Here is an 11,260-nt window from a genome sequence, read left to right on the forward strand (position 1 = left end):
GGAGGAAGGAACAAAAACACCGCTGGACCTGGATCCAAACGAGGTAATCGACGAGGACGATGAAACCTTACCCTACGCAGAGGAGGATTGGCAGGATCCCGAACAGATGGAGGTTCCCAAGAATTTGGAACCGGATCTTCCTTTCACGATGCAGACTCGTCAGAGTGACGGGACAAGACCAAGAAAGAAGTGTAACCCTTACGGTGATGACTTTGTAGTGGATTGACATAGTCGATGATCACGACGATGAGTGGGTCCACGACCGGTCGAAACCCGAGGTAGAATTCGACGACGAGCAACAGCAGTCATATGAACAAGACTTGACGAACCTGCGTGTCTTAAAATGGCTGAACGAAATGACGTCGGACCCATAGGAGAGCAGTGTCACGATTCAAGAAGTAGATCGTGAAAGCATAAAATACATGAAGACCGAACGAGATGATCCTTCCTGGGCTGCCCAGGAAGGGCGATTACTCATTCAGGCTTCCAATCTCGATTTGATACCCGGTATGCGATCGACGGGGACTTCGATGGATATTTTTGTCCGGGGAGTGGGGGTAGGACTTACCCACACTGAAAACTTGATAATAAAAAAAATAAGAATAGCAAGAGAGACGGGAGAATTAGAAGCAGAAACAGGCGAAGAACCTTAGAAACCTGACATAGGGAGGGTAGTTGAGTCATAATTTAACTTACCAAATGAATATTCAAGTAACATAATACTAACAGACAGTGATTTTATACTCACAAAAAGAACATGTGCGATAGCAATCACAGCAGACATGAGTTTCAGGACAGCGTTAGCAGCAGATTTTAAGAGAGAATATAAAAACATAGAGTTCCTATGGAAGCAAAGACCAGGGATAGGGGGCGTAGCGGCCTTACCTCCGGCGGCGTCACAGATACCGGGAAAATACCTGTGCTTTTTGGTAACAAGGGCGACGGAGAAGCAGCATGTGGACCCAGAGAACCTAGTCTTGTCCTTGACGAGGTTGAGGGACTTCCTAGTGGAAATGGACGTGAAGGAGCTCTCGCTTCCAGTGTACGATCCAAACAGAGGACGACTGCATCCTCGGGAATTTTACGCGCTTGTACTCGTGATATTCTCTGATACTAATATACAAGTATATTAACATAAGAAATATTACTTAAGTATAGGCTGAGTGACGTGCGAGAGGGCGTTAGGCTAAAGACTAAGTTGTATGTAATGTGTGATTTGTGTGTTATGATATTTTATGTGTTATGTTATTAAGATTGTGGGTAAGAAGGGGTTAGTGACCATGAACAACTGAATGACGATCTTAGGAATAGATCCAAAGTTTGGATTGTCCAATTTTAGGTCGAATTCCAAAATTTTAGAGACCGATTGATTTTAATAAATTTTAGGATAACATTTTTTTATCTGAACTGTTTTTAAGTAAATTTTAACGATATCTGTTAAGGTGAAACTGACAAGTGTGATATTCGTGACTTCTTTTCTAGATCCTGATTGATCATTTAATTGCTCATTTAAGTCAAAACTTTGAAATCAAATCAAATCAAATCGAATCTGAAGAACAGTATGGAGAATTTCAATTTGGATGAATAGATGGACCTGGCAGAGGCATATGTAGGACCGATTGTAGATGCGATCTATCGTCGGCTAATGGATCGAGACTTCGCTCTGGAGGACCCAGAGGTAGTCATGTTGCTGACCGCCCTGATCAACATCTTGGGGCATGACAACCGTGGGGACCGCCCCACGGAAGTCCTATTGATGGCAGCATATGGAGAGAGGGGAGTACTAGACCGCCTGAACATGAGAGTGATGTGGCGGAGAAACGGGGCTCTCTCAGGGAGTGACTTGGCGAGTGAGCCTGGATTGGGAAGTTCTAGGACTTACCAACCAGGTGAAATGCCTATGCCCTCCAAGCCCAAATCTGGGCTGACGAGAATGAATCAAGAGATGAACAGCGAGACTGCCTCGTCTGGTTCACCACTGAGAGCAGCTGTGCGACCAAATAGAGCGAAAGTAGAACAAAAGGTTCAGACGAACCAAACCATGCAAGATCTGGATGGGATAAAAGACGAACTGGAAAGGACGAAAAGGGAGCTGGACGAGATGACCAAAACCATGCTCAGTACGGAGGAAGATAGGGACATATGGAAGAGATTGTTCGAAGACTGCAACAAAAAGCAGGGTCAAGAAATTGAGCGTTTGAGGCAGGACTACAAGGAGCAATCGGAACGGATGGCGTTGACAACGGCCGTGGAGAAGGTGATACCTGCAAGGAGTGTTCCTCGTGGGCAGTCCCCGATGGAGCTCTTGACACCTCGAGAAATGAGTCAGACGACGGAGACACGGCTTCCGATAGCAACAGATCGAGTGACAATCCCGGACCCTAGTGACACCTTGGGTGACCCCGTCGTGGAACAAACGGAGAGGAATCTGATAGAGACAGCTGGACGACTGGTCGCCAACAAGATAGCGCCAGGTTCCGGGGTGACTGCACCCTATGGAACGATCGACGACACGGGCAGAGTACGACTCTCCCAGACCGTGATCAGACATGGAATAAGCGACGTGACGCCACTAATGGGGAGCTCGAAGGCCCCAGAGAGAAGAATACTGGAGATGCCAGCGAAGAAAGTGTCACATGTAATAGACATAGAAAAGAACAATCAATTGAGACATAACTTCACGGGAGTTCCGGAGACTGATCCGAGAGCTTGCTTCAATTGAGCGACTTGGAACCCGGCAGTAAACCTGCAACAACCGCCACTGGGGACATCACATCTGATACTGGGAGACAGCTTGGTCAGAGTACTATCGAATTTGAGGACCTCATGGGTCACCACGGTGATGGCCTTCGGAGGCGCGACGATAGCCCAGTTATATCGAATGATGGAACTAATGAATCCAGGGAGGAACCGCAATGTGATGATCTTGGTGGGAACGAATGACATCTCTAGAGGTTTGGATGAGCAGGAAGCACTATGGGAATCAATGATGGTGTGCTTATTTACTACCCTCTGGCAGAAATTCAACTGCGCGGTACTGACCGTTTGCACTGTGCCAATGAACACAAGGAGCTTGACAGCAGCAGGGAGAAGGCACAACGAAGGAGTCGTCAGGTGGAATAACATCTTGAGGAATCTCGCAAGTCGGAACGCCGGAAGAATGATCCCCATGGACATCGAACATGAGTTGAGAGCTATGGATCAGGCTAGACTGACCACGGACGGCATCCACTTCGATAGTATAGAAGGACAGGCTTGGTTGAATCGAGTCTTCCAAGAGCGGTTGGATGAGTTAGAAGCAGAACTCTTTGACACAGGAGTGCTGAAGGAGGAAGGAACATCGAGTGACACGGTGATTACCACCTTTGTGCCAACTAGCCTGGAAGCGCGCTTGGGGACGTTCCCAGCCGTCACGAACTACAGACAACAGAGCTCCAGCGAACCAGGTCAAAGGACAGACGTTCAGCATCGATTATGATAAGCGCCGGTGAGGAGGACCATTCATCCTAGGAGAAGAATAGGGCCAGTCAACCCAATGGAAGAGGCAACTGGCACGTCCAGATCAGACACGAGATCGGAGACGACAAGTACCAGTCGAGAGGAGAGACGCCCGAATCGAGGCTCATTGATGTGGTCAAGACCCATACCATCTCCCTGGCATGTGTACAAGGATGAACTAATGAAGCTGGATCTCCAGAGGGTGAGCTTCATCGAGGACGCCAGGAGGATGCTGAATGGATCGAGGCTATCCGTCAGTAGACTGTACTCGATAACGGGCGTCGACTGGTTAATAGCCGCTGGCATAAATTTCAGCTCCACGACGGCCTTGAGATTTGCTGACCTAGAGGGACTGCCCTCTAATAACGCGATGGGACCAGTGAACGCAAGACCATTGCAGGACGTGAGGTTGAATCATGATGAAGGGAATCGAGAAGAGAGACCTGGAAGATTTTTGGTAACAAGGGCGCCGATCGGACAACATGTGAAGATGTTCAGGCAGTTGAGCTCACCCCCAGGTCATGTGAAAGATACCCGAATCAAGTGAGTCAAGAATATACACGAAACAAGTGGGTCAAGATGGTGACGTCCAAAGGTACGGCGGATTGAAAGCGATAAAGAAAGATGAGACCATCTTTGCCGCGTACGACGAAGCAGAAATGAGGAAGGCCAAGAATATGATAGTAGCGAATTCAGATTTCGTGTACACTTCTAAGTCTCTGTTTTGGCCGGATGTCATAATGTTGGCAGCGGTTGACCTGGACCTACTGCAAGCCGTATCCCTGGCCATAGGGGTACAAAGACAGACGGACATGAACCCAGTCACGATCGTGTTTGCTGGCATCAATGACCACTTACACAGTAGTGGTTTTTTGAGCAGACTCAGAGATCCTGCAATGGCAGAAAATGCAGTGTGGCCAGCGATAAAGGATATCCTGGAGTCAATGGGTGAAGTGGTGGATGCGACGAAGGAGGGGTCGTTCAACAAGGTGACACCGAGAGTAGTATTCGCGCTGTCTCCGGGGTATGCATGCCTCCCGGATGGATTGAAATTCGTGTATGCGATTGTGACCTTGCTTTCGGAAGGGAAAAATGATGTGATCATATCAGCCCCAAATCGCATGATAGAGATGGAGAACCTGAGACCACTCAGGGCAGAACTACCTGCGGTGTGGTCAGATATCTCGAACGCGATGAGAGGATTCAATGACCATGCGCTGCACATGTTAGTGTTGGATGAGGTGCTGGGGTTGGAACTGTCCAACTTCAGTCGACAGCTCAAACTTAAACCGGGAATAGACGACGACCATCGAGTGGTCACAGCGATGTCAAACGACTTATGGTTCCGAGCAATGGAAGTAACAGGTGAAAGCGCGAGAAGGAAGAATTCACAGGAGACTAGAGCTCATTTGGAGGCGATGGTTCTGAGAACCAAACCTGAGGCCAACCAATGGTTACATCTAAGTCCTCGAGTAGCGGCATTGGGTGCAGATGGTTTTGAGCAAGGCCCTATAATGATGAAGAAAATCCATGCCTATTTGTTGAAGGAGGTAAACCTAGCGGAAAATGCTGAAGAAAAGACGGCTGAGTTTGTGAATAGAATGTGCCAGATTACCTTGGAAACCTACTGGACCCAGGAAGTGAAAGGGGAAGAAGGCTTTTAACGAACAGATAGCATGCTGGAAGGGTTGGGAGCCGGATGGACCGCGACCTTCTTGGCGAAAGTTTACCCGAAAGTTTCTCATTACCTGATAAAGGAATTCCTCCAAGAGGTAGTGGAAATATCGATTGTGGAGCTACTAGCCTTGTTCGTGACGTTTGGAGCTGAGAGTTTCGTGAAAAGACCGGCGGTACTGCTACCCGAAGGAATTCAGAACCTGCGGTTAGATGGACTTCTAACGTTGATTGCGATTACTCACGGAAACTTGGGGGGATTAATGAAACTGACACGTTGTCCAGAGCAGATGAAGGAAAGGGTGAGAAAATTGGACATGAAGAAAGTCACGGACTCGTGGAATAAGATAGGAGACCTGAGACACACTCTTATCCAATATCTCCTACAACAAAATCGCTTTGGAACGGGAGAAGATGAGACTATCGAGAGAGAGGAAGATGTGAGACGACATGTTGGGGGCATGCCCCTACTAACCGATCTCGGCTTGGGCATGAGGACTGATCCCTTAGCGTTGATCAGAGGGGCCACGGAGTTTGTGACAGTGATCTATGGACCAGCAGTCACATTTGCGTTCCCTGATGTCAAGGTGGAGGCGTACAGGAGGTCGGTGCTGCACCTGAACCTCATATCAGCAGTGGACGGTAGTGCGCTGAACTGGTGTGAGCAGCACGTGTTGCGGGAGCTCATGAGTGATGATCTGTTGTTTGCGAAAATATCAGAGCCAGAAATGACGGTCATCAATTTTGACGATCACTTCCGTGATCGCATGGGAGAAGTAGAAAGAGGACACATCGAGGTGTTTCCGAAGCTTTGGAATCTGAGACCCTATGATAAAACGAATGGCGAGATAACCAGAGTGCCTCGTCTCACTGCAGCATATCACAAGGTGAGAGAAGAGACGAAGGATTGGGGTGATTACGAGAAGTTGCCGGAAGAAATCCCCGAATTCCCTCTGATAAGAAGGATGTTGCTCGGAGCAGTCTCCGTGGTACAAACTCCTAGGTTGAGAGCATTTGAAACCAATGAAAGGAGAATAGGGAATTTCGTGGGAACGATAGATCCATACTTTGTGGGGAGAAATGCCGCCGTGTTACAATACACACGATTTGCCTATACGGATCAAGCAACGAGGAGGCGAATAAGCAACGCCGCGACTCCCAAGCCTGGAAGATTTGTCGAGGAATGGGCGGGATTAGGCTTAGCTGCTATGAAGATGAGAGGCAGGACCGAACTGTTTGAGGCCTCCTTGCTCCTGACTAGTGTGAAACCGGAATTGAAAGTAGGAGGAACTCTGCAGGCGAGAACCTTCCTAGCACCCTTCGGCTGCGAGGAAATCAAAGTGGTCTATGGAGAGGAGGAAGATGGGTCAGCAGGCACACTGATCATACCGAAATTTCCGGAAGGGATCGACAATGAGAAGCAAGGACCCTCGAGCTCAAAGAAGGACATGTCAGAAGGAGATGATGGACAGGGAAGAAGCCGTCAAGCGGATGAACCCATGCAACAAGATGCAAGTCAAGCTGGTGGGGAAGACGACAGGGCATCGACAAGAGGAGTATCCAGCCTGGATTTCAATATCTTCAGTGATCTTGAGAACAACGCGGATACGCTGGAGACGACTGAGCCAGCGGATGAAGGCATTTCGACACTGGAGCCTCCGTCAGCCTTTATGGAAATGAAACGGAATTTGCCGGAGAGCAGCTGTCCTGGCATTTCAAGAAATAACGAACAAAGAATCATCATGGAATCACCTAGAAGAAGAAGAATAGAGGGCTCAGCCAGAGTACCTTTCTTGGGAACATTGCCCGAAGAAGAGTGGGAAGTACATCATCGAGACCATGAAAGTAGGACGGGATGCAAATTGGACAGAGTGGCGTTCATGGAGGAAGTCTGGACAGTGGTTCAGAGCTATGGGACTCAGTCCATTTTGAAAACAGGTCTCAACCGACCATTGATGCGAGAAGTCCTTGATAAACTTGATGAGTGTGAAGGGAGGTTGAGTGAGTTGTTGATTGACTCAGCCACTGATGAAAGTGAAGCGAACTCTCCCATCAAGATGACACCGCAGGATGGTAAAGGAGAGGTGGTGTATCTGTCAAGAACCAGGAGGGGAACGATGCGATCAAAAATGGTGATTGATAAGATCAATGAGATGAAGATGAAGTTAGGCAGCAAGTAGAGTAGGAAAGACGAAGGTAGATTCAGAGATATCAATGAAAACTGTCAATTCAGCGAAACGAAAACGAGTCGAAGAAGCCATGGATTTGGGACAAGGTGATTATCAATTGCCTGGCACGAACAGAATGTTAACCGATGCAGCGATGGTGCCACCCATTCTCATGGCAGGGATAAAGTCAACAGGTTACAAATCCAGAAGGAGTGACCGCACTCTGACTGGAGCAACCTTAGAAATGGAAATACTTAGCCAATGTGGAGAAAGCACGATGAAAGACTTTAAACCCTCCCATGAACCACGGAAAGGGAAGTGTCGCAGGACAACTAGTACCAGTGGAATATAACCGACTGACAGTGTCGGAGACTGTGTCAATAGATGAACCTGCCGGTGGATACACGGAGATGTTAGAATACCGAAACTCGGCTAGAGGGTATGTAATGGCCCTGGAAGACGAAAAGGCCATGGAAGGTTATCTGGAGACAATGTTGCGAGGCACCACCCTCAAGCAGAAGGCGTATGGAATTTTAGCGTCATCCGAGATGCAGGCGGAAACGATCGAGCAGTTAGTGAGCCTTCCATGGAAAGCAGTGGTGTTGAAGTACTTCGAAGAGGAAATGAGGACTGCGCCGAGAATACACGCTCTCATGGCAGTACCCTACGAAAGAACCGAATTACAACTGAGGTTCGCCTGGTGCATGATGGGATTAACTCGCGGGGAATATGACTCAGAAGAAAGGAAAAGGTCAAAAGAAGAGAAAGTTTTCCTTATGACAAACTTGAGGGATCTGATAACCCAAGAGGGAGCAGCAGTAGCGTGCGCGAAGCGGAGAGACGCTCTCTATTTCATTCGATTCCTGATAGAGAAGATTTCAGTACCAGCATTGGACACCTGTGCCAAGATGTTGAGGGAGGGTGATGAACGAGCACAAGCATTACTCTTGCTGGCACTGCTGGAGATGCATCAAAGCAAACCGATGAGGGTGAATATGAAAGAACCTGAGGAGTTAGAGCCCATGAGAAAGATAGACGAAATCAGGAGATTTTCAAACAAGGAGCTGAGACTCACTAAAAAATCCATGGGGGCACTACCGAAATCCAGTGAGTACTGTAGACCGATCAAGAAGAAGTCATACAGCTACGTGTCCGGAATCATAGGGATAGCGTAAATCCCTTTCCTGAGTGAAGACATACGCGATTGCTTCTTCGATTACGAGCAGGCAGTGTTGCTAAGATTCTGGACGTCGAAAATTGTAACAATTAAGAGCGCTAATAATCCTCAGACCAAATTGGAACTGGTCTTGCAAGAAGAGGTGACTGCACCTTCCGTACCAAAATCCGACAAAAGAGTGGAGTTTGGGTTGGGATTCTCGGATGAACTACTGAGAACGAGCTTGATGGTAGTGTGGGAACTGATGAGACCATCATGGTGTCCTAGTCCCAATGCTGACTCGATATTACGGGCGACACAAGACGTGCAGAGGGAGCTGAATGCAGATTGTAACCTGCGTGACCTGAACATCATATATAATGTGATGATAACAGCCTCTAGGAGCAACGGGGAAGACAAAGTGGAGTTGCCTGGCTGGGGACCAGAAGACTGGGTCAAACCTGGTAGCTGTCTGGCGGAAGTCTGTGGACTGGAAGGTCACGTTTGTGGAGGTCTGGATTGTGTAAAAACCCTAGAGAGACAACACAAGCAATTGACGATATTGTTTGGGAATGTCGTGATGAAAGCGAGAACGGAAACGGAACTGATTGCAGATTGTCATGGAGGAACCGAGGTGAATCTAGTGACTGCACTAGGATTCTACAGCATGTTTGGTTCTCTAGAGTCACTATTGAATCTAGAACAGAAATATGAGATTGTCACAGCCATCAGTGTAGAAGTGTTCCCAGGAGTTCTGCAAACTGAGCAAAAATACATAGGAAAATGGAGGGAAGCGATCGAGACGGAAATGAACATCAGACATAGTGAGTCTTATTGTAGACCATCAGGAGCACGATATTTGGTGGGATCGACATTGGCTCCGATGTGCAAGAGCAGATACCCGGTGCATTTCGTAGCTGTGGATGTAAAGAGCACGAGAACGATCGTGGATCAAGCCTTCTCAGTGCCAAAGTGTGTGCGATTAACGAGAATGTCCAAAAAATCTTACGAGTTGCTATGTAAAATGTTCTCAGCAGTTCCAGAGAGAACAAAGGAGGAGTTGGAATCGATACTGGGAAAGAAGTTCATGGGATACGTGAGTGGGAATTTCAGTGACTTTGAAAGACAGAAACAGAGAGGATCAACCGTTACGGATTACAATACAGTAGACGAGAACGATGAAGTCTACCGAGTGATGATGGAAGTGGAACCATTACTCGAAGCTTCGGGAAAACGTAATTGGAGGAGCATCATGTTGACACATGACGAGTTTCCCTGCCACTGCTTGCTGCAGACCTGGTGGTATCCCGAGCGTAGTAATCTGGTGTTGATCTGGGACTCTGGAGAGCTGCTCTCCATGGGTTTACCAGACTCATCACGGCCCATAACGATAGTGATAGTGGGAGTTATGATGGCGATACGATGGCTGGAGGCTCATGTGAGAGAAAACAAAAGACATGAGGCACCAACGAGAGAACAGTTGCAGAAATTGGATTGTCTAAAAGATTTAGATCTTTTTGAGACAACGTGCAAGATTCTAAACATTCCGATGGAAGTGAAAAAGATATGGGCAAGAAGACAATTGATGCCATTGTTCAGAGCTAACATGACTGCATGGTTGTATGAATATGCCAAAAAGCATATGTCGAAGCACGGCAGAGTGTACACTGGATATCAGCTGGACATTGGAGCAGGAGCTTTCAAGCGAGCTTTCGTGACTCATCGGAATGCAGTGACCACCGCTGTGAAGAGAATTTCCAGGACGAGTGAACGTAGTGGAAAGGAGAAGGAAGAGATGTTGAAGGAAGATTTGGAGAGAAACGTGACGTTGTGTCTCCACAACAGCTTCTGCCGAAACAGAGAATCTAACGTGGATCCCCTACCTTGTTGCAAACAGAGAAAGATAGACGAAATCAGGAGATTTTCAAACAAGGAGCTGAGACTCACTAAAAAATCCATGGGGGCACTACCGAAATCCAGTGAGTACTGTAGACCGATCAAGAAGAAGTCATACAGCTACGTGTCCGGAATCATAGGGATAGCGTAAATCCCTTTCCTGAGTAAAGACATACGCGATTGCTTCTTCTATTACGAGCAGGCAGTGTTGCTAAGATTCTGGACGTCGAAAATTGTAACAATTAAGAGCGCTAATAATCCTCAGACCAAATTGGGACTGGTCTTGCAAGAAGAGGTGACTGCACCTTCCGTACCAAAATCCGACAAAAGAGTGGAGTTTGGGTTGGGATTCTCGGATGAACTACTGAGAACGAGCTTGATGGTAGTGTGGGAACTGATGAGACCATCATGGTGTCCTAGTCCCAATGCTGACTCGATATTACGGGCGACACAAGACGTGCAGAGGGAGCTGAATGCAGATTGTAACCTGCGTGACCTGAACATCATATATAATGTGATGATAACAGCCTCTAGGAGCAACGGGGAAGACAAAGTGGAGTTGCCTGGCTGGGGACCAGAAGACTGGGTCAAACCTGGTAGCTGTCTGGCGGAAGTCTGTGGACTGGAAGGTCACGTTTGTGGAGGTCTGGATTGTGTAAAAACCCTAGAGAGACAACACAAGCAATTGACGATATTGTTTGGGAATGTCGTGATGAAAGCGAGAACGGAAACGGAACTGATTGCAGATTGTCATGGAGGAACCGAGGTGAATCTAGTGACTGCACTAGGATTCTACAGCATGTTTGGTTCTCTAGAGTCACTATTGAATCTAGAACAGAAATATGAGATTGTCACAGCCATCAGTGTA

This window comes from Symsagittifera roscoffensis, chromosome 2 (assembly GCF_963678635.1).
Source record: "Symsagittifera roscoffensis chromosome 2, txSymRosc1.1, whole genome shotgun sequence".
Taxonomy (NCBI): domain Eukaryota; kingdom Metazoa; phylum Xenacoelomorpha; order Acoela; family Convolutidae; genus Symsagittifera; species Symsagittifera roscoffensis.